General features: G+C 41.4%; 1 protein-coding gene across 1 annotated transcript in view; it reads right to left on the bottom strand.

The window, feature by feature from the left end:
* Positions 1–17,504, bottom strand: part of LOC115762965 (breast cancer anti-estrogen resistance protein 1-like) — a 33,769-nt gene that overhangs the window by 13,569 nt on the left and 2,696 nt on the right. The window lies entirely within an intron of this gene.

Raw genomic sequence — 17,504 nt, 5'->3', positions numbered from 1 at the left:
TTGCGGCCAAAACTTCTAAGAAGCCGCAATAAAAAAAAAAAAAAACCAAAAAAACAGAACATCGAGAACCGGCCCCGAATTTCAATGGAATTTCAAAGACGTGAAGCTTGACCAGCGACTGACCGACCCCGACATTGACTTTAACTTTAGCTTTAACTCCAACTTTAACATTAAATCCAACTCGATCTTGGACTAAAGCAAAACATTATTCATAAGAGCTCGTCTGCGGTTTCTACAGGTAGCATATTTTTTTTTTATTTTCGGTTTTTTATGGCATAAATAAATCGCTTTTTGCTGGGCAAAAAAATTGCACAAAGTGCAAAACGGATTTTGGGCAAACTAAAAAACAAAGCAGCTTAAAACAAAGCAAGCTCTTATATTTTTTTTTCTGTTTTGTCTTTTAGCTCATGGCATGCGCTTCATTAGTTTACCTGGAATTTCAGGTCAACTGCGGTTGTCGGAGCACAGCCCACAGTTCGGGTTGACCATGCAGAAACGAAGTTTATTGAATTAGTTGGAATGCTTGCGGATATACGAGCTATCAAGTTTCAAGCACTTAACAGCTAGCATATGATAATTATATGATTTTAGGCATTAACAACAACTTGTTTCAGTGCACAGTAGTTGCAGTACTACACTGTGAAAAAAAACGACATTCTAAACACTGGCATAACCGGCTTGGAATTCATAACGTTTTGAGCTAAAGAGCTCTTAAGATCTAGCATCTGATTATTGCATGATACTGGGCATTATCAACAAAGTACATACACTTAGAGAAACACAGAGTTCTAGTATAATATACTGTAGTATAAATAACTCATGCTGTGGATCATAATTTAGATCAAAAGGTTGCAACTAAATAAAAACTACCTTTTACAAGAGGCACAAAACATATCTTATTATAAGTTTTGTAATTGAGTCTTTTACTGAGACATTTTGCAATGGTACGAGAATTAAATATAACAACTTTTCAAATTATTAATTTCGGACAACTAATATTAAAAATTATTCTGTTGATTATTAGTTATTTTTATTTAAAAGTAGTTCTAATCACATTCTTGTATATTCGCAAAACACTTTAATAAAAGCGTCGGAACTTTGCTCTCAGTTTAATTTGACTGCGACTTCAGAACTTTAATTCTTAAATCGAGCCCAAGATACTTAACCTTTTCTCTAAGTGCAGCACTTTAAATACCGATTACTGACACTCTACTCTAGCTATGCATGCCCCATTAACAGTGAGGGCTTTTCCATTGTTGCCTCAACAGTTCCATAATCATCTGCCACATTCCTTAGATACGCATTTAAACGATGCAACTTCCCTTTATTAAATCGTTTCTAAAGCAATGCGCACGACTGTGTACTGTATGGGTCGGCGGGCAAAGGTTTCTTCAATGAATGAGCCGATATATCCATGTGTTTATCTATGGGTGTGTGTGTGTATGTGTGTGTGTGTATCTGTGTGTCGGTCTCGGGTTAAGCGTGTTGCTTTTAATTTCGCCACCGCATCGAACAAAAATCCAAAACGAACGTTTTGAACTCCAACCAAAGCCGACACCGTTGTCGTTCCCGTTGCCGCTGCCGCTGCCGTGACAGCCACTCTTGGCAGTTGGGGAGCACTAGTACAACTTGTACCTGGTGCCCCCCTCTTTCCCTAAAACCCTGTGGCCCCTTCCTTTCGCTTCATTTAACCCTCTGCTCCTGGGCTCATTTAATATGAGCTGCGCACAAACCACACACACACACACACACACACTCGCACACAAAACTCCAGCGATTACAATATCGCGCGATGAATCGCCGTTGAACTTTCAACTCGGTTTTGTGTGAGTGCGGAACCCGTTTCGACAACAACTACACGTACTAGTGCTCTAGTCGGCAGTGCCCGACCAGGAGATACGCTAGACCCATGAACACTATTTCCTCATGTATCCAAAAGGTTTAATTCTGGATCTGTGTATACAATTTGAATATATAATACATGTTTTTGAATCTCCAGATTTTATCAGCTTCAAGCTATGCTTATAAAACGTTATCTGCAAAATCGATAATTATCGATTTCGTGGAAACGGAGCAAGCTCGACTCGTCTAATGATACTAGATTCTGATGGTGGATCTGTGTATACTATCCGAGGCCCTGACACAAGCTTCTCGTTTGCTCTTATCAGCTTCAAGCTATGCCTAAGACACAAAAACTGCAAATCGATAATTATCGATTTATCGATTATTATTATTAACACTTGTACTAAATATGTTTGGCGAAACGATCTTCTGCCTGTTCCAATCATTTGCACAAATCGTGATACCCCTTCTTATCCAATTTCCAATTGGGCACAGGGTATAGCAACTATGGGTAGGGGTATGCGCGTTTTGTATATTCTACTTTTCAATTTCGAAAGCTGAAACCGTTCAAATGTCAAAAGAAAATGAGCGCACTTGAAGTTCATGTGCATGGGCAATTGATGTGGCATGGAGAGGGCCAGGGCTGCCAACTGACACTTGAGCGTTGCGTTGTTCAAACAACAATCGACAAGCCGCAAGCCGCAAACAACAACTGCAACAACAACAACAATAGGCACAAAAATGCGAGCTAGAGAAATATTTGTTAATTTGCCTACGACAAATGCAATCGATGCATGGAGAAGTGAGAGTGCGAGCGAGAGAAAACATTCGGAGATCGCTCTGCAGCTGCCAGGGTTGTCATCCACTTGCAGTTTGCTTAGCTTTCTTCTTCACACAGATTTTTAACACAGCGCTAATTGTATGGGCAAATATTTACAGTTGGGCGTTTGGTATTCAAGTTCCGCTCGGTGCTTGTGGTTTTAGTTTCTGTTGTTGTTGTTGTTTTTGTTGTTGTTGTTGTCACAAGCAAACAAAAATCAAATATCGATAGATTTCTGTTTGCTTGACGCGACTTTAATTGGTTTGCTTAGCGCATTTCTAGACGCGATTCACAGTGGAACTTTTTAGTTCCAATTTTGGATGGGAACTAGAAAATTCGAATTGTTCAATTTAACTGCAAGAGTGAGAAATGGAACTGAAAAGCTCGAAACGCAAACTTGAAGAAATCCTGTATGTTTTGCTATATCTAGCTCTAGATTTTTGTCATTTTGGCAACAATTGGAACTAGAAAATTCGATTTGTTCAATAGAACTGCACAGCTGAGAAATCGAACTAAAAAGCTCGAAAAGATCGAGATTTCAAAGGAGATATGTAGAAGTTTTAAGTATTTTGCAATACTCTCGGTAGATTTTTGTTGGTTTGAAACTGGAACTAAAAATCTCGATTTCCTCAATGAAAGTGCAAGCTTTAACTGATCAATAATACATATACATAATCTTTTGCATTAATGTTGTGCAGCAGCTTTTTAAATTGCATTTACAAATTATGCATGTAAAATGCTGTCATAAATCTGCCAAACAACACAAAAAATTAATAAACTTAATTTCTGCCTTTGGGCCATTTTGTGTGTGTGTTTCCTTTCATTTGGCGCGCTTCAAGCCTAAAGTGAAAGAGCTCCATCGATTTATTGTTTAAAAAGAAAAAAGGAGCACAAGAGCTACAATAAGCATAGCTTCAAGCCAGAGTTCCAGTTCCACATAAATCGCATGTACGCAGATTCGGCCGAGAGACAAACAATGCCAACATTAAACAACAAAAATCTTTATATTTCTTGTTTATTTCTTGAGCGCAATTTCTGTATTTTTTTCGCCATTTCAGCTTGGCCGGTTACGTTGAAAGGTTATTCACCATATGGGCCATAAAGTCGAGACCAAGCCACAATTTGAGGGGAGGCTTGTAGAAAGCGTCGTCCATAAAGCACATATTGTACATTATACGATCTGTTGTTTCTGCTCAGCTCCATGGCGAGTGCATGACCTTAGCCAGTTGAATTGCTACGTTTTGCAATTTCTTGAGCACATTCAAAGTCCATAAATAACCGAATTCACATAGACAAAACTCAAAACTCCCCCAAAAACAACAACAGAAGCCGCCGGCGACGACGTCTTAATGAGCACTTAAAGCTCGAGAAAGAAAAAACGCTGTGTACAAATAAAAATTTGGCAAAAAAGCTGCAAATAAACCAAAAAATAAAAAAATAAAAAGCAAAAAAAAAAACCGCAACGACTTTGTCAAAAATTGTATTTAAGCTGTGATGAGCTTTAAGTCGCCCCTCGACATGACAATTTGACTTTGAGGAGCCCATTAACCGCATTAAGTCAAACAAAACTAAAAAGTTGAAGTGCCAAAAAACGAGCAACAAAAAAAAATCTCAAACTAAATGTGTACAAAATCGTATATAGAATATGCTATCGTCAATAACACTTTGTGATAACCCCCCCGCCCCGCTGATAAGTTGTGTGTTTTTGGTATATATTTATTTTTGAGGCTTTTTGCTCATCGCGTGACTGATAAACTTTTGTGTTTGTTTTTCTTTTTTTTATATATACTTTTAGCTGCTTTTAATTAATCCAATTGGCTCAATATCGATCTGTCAGCTTTTACTTATATATAAATATACATATATATATATACATTATTGACTCGCTTTCAACTTTTGGCTTCATTAGCAGAAATCATTTTTGTGACTAGGCGCTATTTATTTGTGTACAGCAAACACGTCATTTTTCGTTGTTTTTGTAGTCAACCTTTGGACTAAAGTGTTTGTGGCTGATTAAATGAAATCCAGGAATTTAATCTGTTAAAGTAATGTGACAAAAACTTCAAAAGATATATTTGCTATCTTTGGCACGCCGAGCATGAAATACCCTTGTAGATATAAGGCTTGAAGATAGACATATGGCTTATATATAGAAAAAAGCTTTAATTTCGATTAGCTGTTCCTAAGGGAGACTTATGCCAGATATATTAGGCGAACATTAAAGTTCGTTAGTGCTATGTTTCTTTAAGATATCTTCAAGGACGGCAAACTTTTCCATTTAAAAACTTAACTATTGAGCTATCTAATAAGATTTTATTCATGCCACAAGATAACTGCAAAAACAAAAGAGTTTTTAATACTTGAACCGATTTTCAGTCTTGTGATATAGTGATTCGATCTAGCCGATGCCAACATATGCACCAAAAGAAGAAACTAAGCAAAGTATCATAGAGATAGCTTTAAAATTGAAAGACTAGTTCAAATAGAAAAAAGATATCGACTCGCCTGTTGATGCTGATCAAGAATATATACACTTTATGTTGAGACAAAGACGTCTTCTTCTGTGCGTTACAAATCTCGTAGCAAAACTGTTATACCCTTTGCCAGGGTATTCAAAGGGTTACATACGAATTGCCGTATGGCAAATATTTGAGCTATATCCAGTCAGATATATTTATATGTTGATTTTAAAGTCCACTTGTCTGCACAATATAAAACGCCATATGTTGCGTTGAACTGGTTTTATTGTTGTTGTTGCAGTTGTTGAGTGCAAAAATAAACAAAATGTTTGCGTCTTGACAGCCTCGGCCTTTTCGGCACATTTCGTCAAGACGTGTGCAAAAAATGCGACAATAAAACTTTAAAGCAGGCCAAAAAGATTGCACAGCGCAAAAAAACACGTTCCGTGAGCTGCTCAGTCGAGCGGCAGCAGCAGCAGCAGCTAACCGACTGTTAAACTTGACGTTAAAATGCGTTGACACTTGTCAAAATCAGTTGCTGTTGTTGTTGTTGTTGTTCATCGACTCCTTGGCTCTACACTCCCCCACACTGGAACAAGATGCATGTTGCACGCTTCACTGAGCCGCAAACCGAGTCAGCGAAAGTGCAACAGATACTCTGTTTCCGATGTGCCACGCCCCGTCACACACACACACACACAGACAGGGGGACACATGTCAACGACTGCGCCGCAAATAACTGCAAGTGTCTGTTGATCCATTTAGCTTTAAATCAACTTTAATGAATGTGACTCGAGCGTAATCAGTTGGGGCAGTGGCACGCACTGGCCATGCCTCAGGCATGTTGCCCCTTGTTGAGGGCTGCTCCAGTTGACCCTCAGGTTTTGAGCTCAATTGAACTAATCTGCGAAGAATCTTTGATTTCCTTAATAGCTGTTGTAGTTGTGGCTTAGCTGATCTATGGTTTAAGTGAGTAGAAAGCAAATCAACTAATCAACCTTAAAGACCGCAAGCAAAAAGTAGACGGCAAATTTAAAAAAATGTATGCTACATTTGACTACAAATTGTACAACATGTAATTCAACTGCGATTATTTCTTCATATCGATAAATATCGATTTTGAGATATGAATTAGGCATTACTCAAAGAAACACGATATCGATAAATATCGATTTTGAAAGGTGGCTTCTTAGGCAAAACTCGTAACTCATATGAGACGCTAACTATCTCTAAATATTGATTTCAAAACAGGCATTAATCGATCAGGCATTAATCGATCATTTTACGGGATATGACTTAGGCATAGCTCGACATTTATACCATATAGATATCGATAAATACCAATTTACTTGAAAATTATTTTTGTTTTATATCGATTAATATCGATTTTTAGACAGGACATAGGCACAACTCAAAAATTATACCACCTAAATATCGATAAATATCGATTTAGAGACAACACTTCTTGGGCATAGAGGTATATAGGTTCTCGTATATTAAATACAGACTACGAATAATTCGCATTTGCATATCTCCCCCTATTGCGATTTGTTTTTCATACTTATATATGTACGTGGTTTCTTTTCCTCTAGCTAGATGTTGTACTGGTCTTAAGCTAGCGTTAATCCTCGATTAGTTTTGATTGCTTTTTGGCCTGTTAAATGGTTTTGGCTCAGCCTGATGGATCGTCTGGTGGCACTTGCATCCCTCACTGTCGCTTACATAATATTGCAGTTAGCTAACGCTTATGAATAATGATTTTTATTTTTATAGTGCGCGTGCGACGGAAATAAATTTACTATGAAATTGGCCAGATGCGGCTGATTATATATTCTAAGGGCCTGTTTGTTGTTTTTTGTGTGTACACGTTAAATGAGTCACAATACTTAAGATGGAAATTTTTCAATATTATTTATTTTTTTTTTTTGTAAACCCCTTTGCAAATTAACTGTTGGCTGATATATATAAGAACAAATAAACGGTTTCACAAATTGTATTGTCGACCTTCGCGAAAAAAATAAATAAATAAATAAAAACAATTTCAAGTGAAATACGCAACACAAAAGCGTTGCTAAATGACTTCCCCAAACCAACAAAAACAATAAAATAAAATAAAATAAAACCTCACAATTTTTTTAGCTCATGAATCAACTGCAGAAAATCAATTTAAAAGCGTGTCTGTAAAGTTGTTATTTTTATGTAGCTAAAGTTTTGCTATTTCATATCCAAAACATTATGAATTTTTGAGTTGATTTTTATCGTCTGTTGCATTCTTTTTGTTATTATTTTTATTTCTTTTTTTTTTTTGTGGCAGAGACAAAGACAGAAATTCCCCCATTTAGCAGATTTCGCCAGCAACAGAACCGCCATAAAAGTTTTTTGAAAGCCAATAAACAAAAGATTAATCATTTGATAAACGAACATACAAACAAGCATTCAATAATAAATGATTTTCAGCGACGAGGGAATATAAATGTCGCAGCAAAAACCCAAAAAAATGTTGCAAAGTGCCCCAAAGGCAATGCAAGGGACTTGAGCAACATCAAAACTAGAAACAATGTCCATAAAATCTGTGCATAGCACAAGCAAACAAATTAAAAAGCCATTTTAAAGATTTATTTGAATAAATTAAAAGTCGGATCGTGGTGCTTAACAGTTATTTTCGATTTTCCTGGTTTTTTGAAAATGTTGCTCAAATTCTTTAAAGAGCAACCAATCTTTAACAATAACAAGTATAAATGTTGTTTTTGGTTATAGCCGACCGGGCAATACTCTTTTACAGCTCAAAGAATTTAACCAAAACATTTATTAAAAGACTTGAGAAAATTATCTATTTGGCGCCAGCTTTTTTTTTTTTTTTTTTTTTTTTTTTTTTTTTTTTTATTTTTTTTTTTTTTTTTTAAGTTACTTTTATTTTTGCTAATTTTCTGTTACTTTTCACTTTTAGCAACTTTTATCAGCGTGAGTTTTGGGTAATGAAAGCTTAAGTTAAATATTTACAATGTGTATATATATGTACATGTTAATTTTGCTTCATTATAGTCGGCGTTTGGCCAGGTCTATAGGATAACACTTTTTAAGCCTCCTTCTTCGTCTCCTTAGCAGGTTTCTTGCCAAGACGTTAGGGTGGTTGCGGAGCTTACATAAGTGACTTGCTGTTTGTTGATTAATAAGGTCTCCTATCATAGTAACCTTAAGGTCCTTTGCAATGTCTCGTGTTCGAATATACCATTCGGCTCCAGTTATTTTGCGCAGGGTTTTGGCCTGAATGATGCGAATTTTGTTCAGGTGTGTTTTTGCAGCTATACCGTAAACTTGAAGCCCGTAACGCCACACTGGGGCAAGGATTACCTTGTAGATTAGGACCTTGTTTCGGAGCGAGAGTTTGTTTTTGGAGTTGAGGAGCCAGCTCATTCGCCTTATCTTAGATTTGATGTTGCTCGTTACTGCAGAGACGTGCTTACTAAATGTAAGTCGTCTGTCGAGAGTGACACCTAGGTACTTGTGTTGACGATATTGCTCTAGAAGCTCACCATGAAGAAAAAGTCCGGGGCATGAGTCCTTGCGTAGAGTGTGGGTAACCGTGGCGCATTTTCCAGGGTTCACTGCGATGTTCCATCTACAAGCCCAGTTTTCAAATCGCTTGAGGTATTCCTGCAAGAGGTCAGTTGCCACGTACACACATTTGTTTTTTGCAAGGATTGCCGTGTCGTCAGCAAACGTGGCCACCAGAAGGTCCTGCCGATCATTCCGTCTGCTTGCATTTGCTGTGGGCATGTCATGTGTAAACAGGCTATATAGCGTGGGACCCAAGACGCTGCCTTGTGGTACGCCCGCTTTTATGCGTTTGGTTTGAGAGGCTACTCCATCCTGTACCACTCTAAATGTCCTCTCGTTCAAGAAGCTCGCAATGATGTTAAAGAGCTGCGGATTCAATTTGCCCTTAATCTTGGAGAGGAGTCCTGCGTGCCACACCCGGTCAAAAGCTTGTTGGATGTCGAGGTATGCTGCCACCACATACTCCTTCCTGTTAAAGCCGTCCAAAATAAAATTTGTGACCCGATGGAGTTGCTCAGGGGTACCGTGTTTCAGTCTAAACCCAAACTGGAACTTCGGGATTAAGCGTTTTATTTCCGGAGTATCCAGGATCCTTCTAAGGATGCACCTTTCCAGTATCTTGCCAAAGGTAGGCAGGAGGCTGATGGGGCGATAAGAGTCCAGTTGATTAGGGGATTTTCCGCTCTTGTGCAACATAATGATGTGCGCCTTCTTCCAGGCTACTGGAAAATGACCTAGCCGAAGAGTTGCATTAAAAATGGCTACGAGAAAAAGCACCGCCTTGTATGGCAATAGCTTAATTGTCTGGTTGTCCAACCGATCTTCCCCAGGGGCTTTGTTGTTTTTTAGGCTCTTTATCTCCTGCTTTACTTCTTGGAAGGTGATTGGTGATAAAGGGAGTGCCGTTTGTAGCGGCGCCTCCAGGATTTGCGCGACTCGCTGTATCCTTCTATGCGATGCGGTCTCAAACGGGTTGAAACGCTCCTCCAGGTTACAGGCGAAGGCTTCGGCTCTTTCCATTGGCGACCTGGCCCAGGTGCCATCGGGATGTCGAACGGGAAACTTTGGTGCAGGTTGCCGCTTGTATCGACTGGTAAGTTTCCACAGTGCGAATTTGGAGCTCTCGTCTGCCGTTGCTTCCTCCAGCATGGTGTCTGTGGCTTTTCTTCTCAGTAAGGTCAACTCCTTTCTGACTCTGTTGGCGATACGGCGATAGATCCTATCGATTCTGGGGTCCTGGGTCCGGACGTACTCCCTCCTCAGCCGCTTTTTCAGGCAAAGAAGGCCTTCAACGATGGGGGGAAGCGTCCTCGTAGGTTGGCTTGTAGGCGTAAAATACATTTGTGCTGGCGCAGCGATGGCAGCCGCGGTATGTATTTGATACAGCAGGGTTTGAACTGCAGCGTCGGCATCCTCGGCTGTCAAGATTGGCATGCTTAGATCAATCATGCCATTCAGTTCAGCTTTGAAGCGTTGTATGTTCGACTCGGGGGTGACAAGCCTTCGCTTTTTTACAGTCCTTTGAGCAGACGTAGATACCGTTGCAAGTAAGGGTAGATGGTCAGATGAAAGCTCATACTCTTCGCGAACTGATATTAAGCTGTTGGGAATACCCTTGTATATATAGAAGTCAATGCACGAAGGAGTACTTTGCCTGTTATACGGGAAGTGGGTAGGTCTCCCGGTGGCCAAGACCTGGGCTGAGCAGCTGGTGAGCGCTTCATGTAGCGCAATGCCTCTGTTGTCAGCTCTGTAGCTTCCCCACAGCCGGTGTTTGGCGTTGAAGTCACCTCCAACGATGAATTTATGACCAAATTGATCAAGGAGAGAATCGAATCCAGCTCGGCTCCAGGATAGATTTGGTGGTAAGTACACTGCAGCTACAGGTATTTCGCCCAAAGGAGTCCCCACCATAATAGCAGCCATTTGTGTTGCGCTGGAAGTCACCTGAGATAGTTGGTAGTGCACCAAGTTCTGCTTGACAAGCACCGCAGCACCTCCTCTGGCTCGATTTGCTGGGTGATCCGCACGGTAGCAAACATATCCCTCCATGGCGAAGTACAGGCCGGCGTGTAGGTGGGTTTCTGAGACAAGCATGATGTCTATTTCATGTTTTCTTAAAAACAGTTTGAGCTCGTTTGCATTTTGTAAGATGCTGCGAGCGTTCCACGATCCGAGGCGCATCTGGGCAGCCATTATTTGCGGTGAGTGGGAAGACCGAGCTGTGGAGCTTGCGCGTCCTTCAGCTCCTTGATGCTGACCAGGATACTTGTGACTGCTGCATTCAGTGCTGCGATCGACTGCTGGAGTCCTTGAAGGATACTTCCGAGGGACGTGTCTTGCCCCTGAGATCCATGCTGGAGGTATTGGGGCTGCATTGTTGTAGCGGTGGGCTGATTGCACACAGGGTGTTGGCACGCTTGTGCATTTTGCTGGTACGTGTTGCGTCCTGGCCGCAACGCGTCAGCATACGACAGGCCTTGTTGCACAATTCGGGAGGGTACGAACTGCGAGTTGATGCGCCGTGCAGGTTCCTGTTGGTTGTGTCGTGCCGGGAGGGCAACATTGATGGCCGGTTGTCGGGCATTCAAGCGCTGCTGGAATGCTTTGCATCCTTTATAATAAGCAGCATGGTTCCCATCACAGTTTGAGCATCGCAGGTCTGCCACCGTTTTGGCCTGACATTGCTCCGAGTTGGTCCAGTGGGGTTGGCCGCACCGTCCACATATGGGCTTTTTGAGGCAATAGTTTTTTGTGTGGTCGAACTCATAGCAGCGATAACATTGCCTGATGCTTTTATTCTTTCTCGGAAGCTCAACTTGGACCCTTTGACGACCAACCTTGCTAATTAGAAGCGCGTCCCTGTTGTTTGGGGCCTGCTTAAGATCTACGAACCAGTAGTTGCGATTTGGCGAATCGTTTGCGGGGTCAGCATCAGCGTCACTTGTAGGTAGCCTGGTCCCCGGGTTGTATAGATTTTTTACAACGTGGCCGTGTATTGCAAAGACATTTTCGATTTGGCTTCTGGGAGTAGAAGCGGCCAAGTTTTTGACGACTACGCGATATGGTCTGTCCTCCTTGAGACAGAAGTGCGTGAACTGGACCCTGACCTCAGTGAGTTTGCGAATAATGGCTCTATGAGTGTCGGAATCTTTCGCGTATATTCTCAGCGTGCCGGAGGGAGAGACCTTAAATTCGTAGGCATCTGGGCCAGCTACCTGGTCAAGTGTCTGTTCCATTGCGACGATGTCGTTAACTCCAGGAAGTGTTATGGGCCTGGGCTTAGGGACCTTTTTTTCAGGATGAGGTTCAGGACGAGCTGGCGGAGCTTCATCTGCAATTTCAATCTCGTCGTCTTCGATGTCAGAGGTTTCTTCCAGAGGCGCAAGTGGAGCATATCTGTTTCCATTTGTCAGGGAGGCACTGGGAGCAGTTGAACTTTCTCCTGCCTTGCTGGTTTTCCCGTTTTTTGTGGGTACTTTCCCTTTTTTGATGGCTCCGGCCTTTAGTGTTGTTCCTTGTCGTTTTTTTGTTTTAGTCGTTTGCCAATTGACCAGCGCTTCTTGGAAGGCTGGCATATTACCTTTGCTCTTTAGAGGGTGCAGAGCAGGGATTTGGCTGCAAAGACCGCTGCAAGACGCAGCTGCCGGGAAAGAGCTCTGGGCGCTATATGTTGCTACTGGGATAAGCTGGAAAGCTTCATTGGTGCTTTTGCGGTGTGTTCCAGAGGGCTCCAGTGCGGCACAGCTTGTACCATTGGAGGCAGAGGTCCTGCAGCCGCTACTTGAGGACACGGTGGTTGTAGTTGTTGTGGTTGCTGTTGTGCACACAATGCCGTGTTGTTGTAGTTGTAGCTGGTTCGACTGTCCCCATCCCTCAGGAGTGTACGCGTGAACCTCGTTCATGTAATCAGGTGAAGATCTACTTGCTTCAGTGAGCGGGGCTAGAAGACCGTGTACTTGATTGCTGTTGACTTCGGGGTTAGTTGGCGGTGGAATATTGCTAAACACTGCATGACTGGAGCAGGTGTTGCTGCGTGTGTTGTATGCATGGGTACCAGGGACGTCATCGTTTTTTAAGTTTTTATTTGCCATGGAAGCCTGAACGTTGTTTAAGCTGACTGCTATTTTTGTAGGCAACTCGGCATTGACATTGGCAGCACTGGCTTTGACAGCTCCCAATTTTTGCTTGTGAGCAAATTGCACATTTGCAGTTTTGATTTTTGGGTCTTTCTTTATTTTAGGCACTTTAACGCAGTTTTTGATTTTTTTGGGGTTCAATTCACTTTCAGCTGTATTATTATGCCACTGTTAGGTGGGCTTGTCCGTTTTTTGTCACTTTTTTCCACGATTTTTTAGGAGCACAATTCACACGGCGATATCGATAGTTGACAGCTCAGCGCAGAATGGCGCCAGCTTTAGATACATACGAAGCCTCTTAAATCAGATTGATCTTTTATTATATCGGTTTTGTCAGTGCTTGGATCAACCCATAGACAATCTACAATATATTGCTTATTTAGAACTTTAAAACTGTGGAAGATATAGACAACATTGTCTAAATTATAACTATCAAATCTCTAATGTCAGACAGTAAAAAAGCCAATAGACTTTTTCCACCTTGTAAACGAGTCTAAAAACTATTTCGTCGAGTAGCTACGTCATGAGTTTTGTTGTGGAAGAGACTTGGTTGCCGTGGAATACCCCGGATGTGTGCCTGACTCATGCTTAGTTATCTGCGTCATGTGGCATCAATTTATTGTGCTGCCAACCAGTTTCTCTAAGATTTGAAGATCGTTAGCTCGCTGCTCCAAAGGGCACCCACGTTAAGCGAACCTTGAACCTGAAGTTGGTCCGAGAAATAGCCCAAGCGACAGTTTTTACAGTTCGTTAGGAGTCTTGTGATGGATTACAAATGGTTTATACTAGAGCTTATGTCTTTGGACCCACGCGAATGTCAGTTTGAAGAGGGGCCTTGGCATGAAAGTGAATAAAGTAAAAGATTACAATGGACATAATATGTAGATGCAAGACAAGCCCTCGAGGCCTGCCAGCTGTGCACATTTTTTAGGCTCTTCGTTTAAAGAAAAGAAAGGTAGAGTTAAGTCCTCAGAACAATATGAGCTCCTCTCCCATGCATACTAGAAGAAAGAACATGGGTTTTCGCCCAGTGTAGGTAATGTGCAGTAAACTACAGCAGCAGCACTTTAACTATCCAGAAACTGACCGATGATAATGATGGACCCAACTCAGGCTAAAAAATGTTGAAGAGCCTCAGCTGTGCCTTGTAGTGCAGTGTAGTAGCCGCAGCCTAATGAATATGGGGCCCATTAACATGGCCCGAAGGCGTGCAAATTGACTGCACATCGTCTGGCCAACCCCGCTTGTATACAAGTTTTTATTACTCATTTTGTGGTTCGAACCGATATGTTGTCTTATCTGCAGCAGAGAGAAGCGTGCAAGTTGTAGTAAGTCGCATTTCCGCTGCTGGGCCCATTACATGTCCGCTGTCCCAATAAGAAATGTGGTGCACCTTATCGTTGTCGACCTGTTGCCAACAATTTGCAATTGTTTATTTATTGTTGAGCTTCGCAATGCCGTTTCGTAATGTTCGCCTTTGTATCTCTATGCCCTTTTGCTGTTATTGTAATTACAGCTGAATGTCGCGTCTGGGTCTATGACTTATGGCTGCTCTGGGGCGTGGCCGCAGTCCAGCTCAATGAAGGTGTTGCCTAATTAGCATTGCAGGCACCTTGTGTGCTTTACATTCAAGCAACAAGAGCAGCAACAACAATTATGGAGATGAGTCAGCTGCTGGGACTGCTTTCATGTTGTCCTGAACGTGACCTGATGTATTTCAAATATGTTTTTCATAAAAGCCGCATAAGCCGACACGTACTAAACATGCAACAACAGCAACAACAACATTGACAGACCCAAACATGCACATTTTGTATCTGACAGATACAAAAGGGAAAAACCGCAGGCGCATTTAACCCGCTGATAAGACAAAGCGTTAGAAAACCAAACAACTACAATTACAGCAAGTAAGTGTCGAGAGTGCCAGACTGGCAGATACCCAGCGTCAAGCTGCCTTAACACAATTTCGAGGCCACAAAAACAAATATACCCTCTCAATGACATACTCACTAAGCTTCTTCTTCTCATAGCCCACTTTGGCTAATGCAATCTTTCATAACTCGGGTATTTACAGTCCGATCTTAATGAAATCAGCAGGGATTTAATATGGCAGTTAATGGTGCTTTTATACCAAAGCGCATCTCTATAACTCAAAAAGCTCAATTCCTTCTTCATTTTTTTCCCTTTTATCTTTCCTTTCTTAAAGGTTGAATATTCTGTTTCTGTTTAGACTAAAAGAGAGCCTACATACCAAGTTTTGTGTTTCTTACAACTTGCGCGATATGCTCTTCTTCTACCTGTTACACTTGCACCATAACCATAATACCCCCTTTTCGTGGGCACGGGGTATAACAACTTGGCAAGTAGCAAAGTTCGCGTGCATGTAATTTGTTGCCGTGTGTTGTTGTTGTTGCCGTTGCCATGTTAACATGCAGCAAATGTGTAAAATGCCAAAAGGAGCCAGTCCCATGGTGCGCTGTGCCCCCCTTTGGCCAGTCACAGCCTGCCCCAACCTGCCTCCAGCCTGTCCTCTAGCCGTTTATCACAGTCGTCTTATCAGCTGGCACATTTGTCTTGGCTGGGCACGTTTGGCGTGACGGCCTGCCAGCCGAGTGCGAAAAGGTGCAAAAGACTCCAAAGGCCAGCACTGGCAACGGCAACAGCAATGGCAACAGGTGGCTCTACGCAGGTATTTGCCTCATTATCGCAACTCAAGTGCATAATTTCTCACAGAGCTGCCCGCTTTGGCATTCTCAATCCATTTTATTGACATGTTTACGCAGCTCTCAATGCAAAAATAAAATGAAAACCAAATTGATAACTTAATTATGGTAGCAAAAGGTCTTAAATGACCATGGGCGGGGCCAAGAGGGTACCAGCTACTGCGCACTAGATTGCCCCAAAGCGAACCAGTGTTAGATAACAGCACGGGGTGCAACTGTACGCAGCGTGTAGAGCTGCCAGCCAATTGCAATAAGATAAAAGCAAAATAACTGAAGCTAAGCGAAAGTTTTTGGTTTTCTTTAAGCATTAAAATGACTTTCACAAGGCATTTAAATTTATTTGCTATGATTCCTAACCCTTAACAATAGAGAGTCATATTTGAATGTGGCAACACTTGGCCAGAGTTCAGTATGTTAAAGATCTGTGAAGCCATAGTTCAGCACACTTTAAACAGGTCTAATGGCTTAAGCACTTGGCTTGTTTTATTTCTTGTTTGTAACGATCATATTTTCCATTAACTTGAAGCCGATCCATTGCAGCACTTGAACAATTTTTTGCAATTATAGTAGTTCACTTCGAGTTAATTTACACGAACTTCAACTACAGCAATTACTTGAGAATGAATTTTTTTTTGTATTTCTGCTCTATAATTGTGGAGCTAATAAAATGGGGTGCTGAAAGAATAATTTAATAGCTGATCTTACAAAATATTGATATGGTGTCATATATTTATATCAATCGATCAATATATTTGTGCCTATATGCTGCAGGCATGACATTTTCTTTCAACGCCGCGCGTTCAATCAATTTCAATTTCGTGAGTTTGACAAAGCTATGTACATGTTTTTTTCTTGTGGTTTTTCTTAATTTTCCAAATTGAAAACGCTGACGCCGCACGCGCACATTAATTCTAATCAATTTCCAGGCGCTTGGCACTAAAAAATAAGTGCCCAATAAGTGAGAGAAGGAGAAGCAGGCAGGCAGATCCCTTGCCAGGCAGCGAGTCAAATTGTGCCCTGAAACCATGGGACGCCACTTAATCAAACTGGGGGAAGCTGAGAGAACAAGAAGAAGAGGGATGAGAGTCCCACAGGAGAAATAAAGTCTGTCTGCATATCTGTCTAACGAGCGGCGCGATAAACTCTTGACAGGACTTTCACTGGCTGCGCCGGGAAAGACCTCCTCAGACAGGCTCGTAATTAATATTAAGTAGACATATTTTATATACCCTAGCAGAGGGTATTCAACTATTGTCACGTTATATGTTACAAATTATTAAATTTGGCATTTCAGGAGTTTACCATGGTATTTACATATGCTTACAACTTCTGAGCAACATCTGACTTCTATATTATATAACTCTGCAGCTATAATTATAAAAAAAACAAAAACTTAATAAATATAAAATTATTTCATATTTCTTAATTTATCCTGCACAAAAAACTGCAACTACGTGCTCCTAAAATATCTGCAGTCTACTATATTAAAAGGAGTTCTTGGGAAACGATTGTCAAAAAAAGGGTATTCGATTTGCCGCTACTTCTACTACTACTTCTACTTCTTCTACGATACTTCTGCTACTTGGCAGCGGGTTTTCGATTACAATTTATGTGCCGGCATATAAGGCTCGATTAGATTTGCTCAGACCAAAAAATTTGTGCCGGCGATAAGTTAGCCGCGAGGCCTTGGGCCTTATCAGCGTACGGGTCACGCCTAAACGCTGCCATTCAATTTTGGGCCGATAAGACGCTCGTCTGATAAAGGGCCGAAGTCAGGGCCGAATGGGCGACTTCTGGACGGGCCACGTGAGTGGTCCCCGTGTGCACATGGATTGTGGCAGGATTTATGGCCTTGCCGCTTATTTATAGCTTCTCACTTGCCGCCAGCAATTGACTTTCAATCAGTTCAAATTAGCTGGAAATCAACATGCACTGAGAGAGAGAGAGGGAAAATGCGCACAAC

This window comes from Drosophila novamexicana, unplaced genomic scaffold, assembly GCF_003285875.2.
Source record: "Drosophila novamexicana strain 15010-1031.04,08,12 unplaced genomic scaffold, DnovRS2.1 tig00000648-arrow-arrow-pilon, whole genome shotgun sequence".
Classification (NCBI taxonomy): domain Eukaryota; kingdom Metazoa; phylum Arthropoda; class Insecta; order Diptera; family Drosophilidae; genus Drosophila; species Drosophila novamexicana.
The sequence above is the reverse complement of the archived record's forward strand: the minus strand, read 5'-3'. Positions and strand labels throughout refer to the sequence as shown.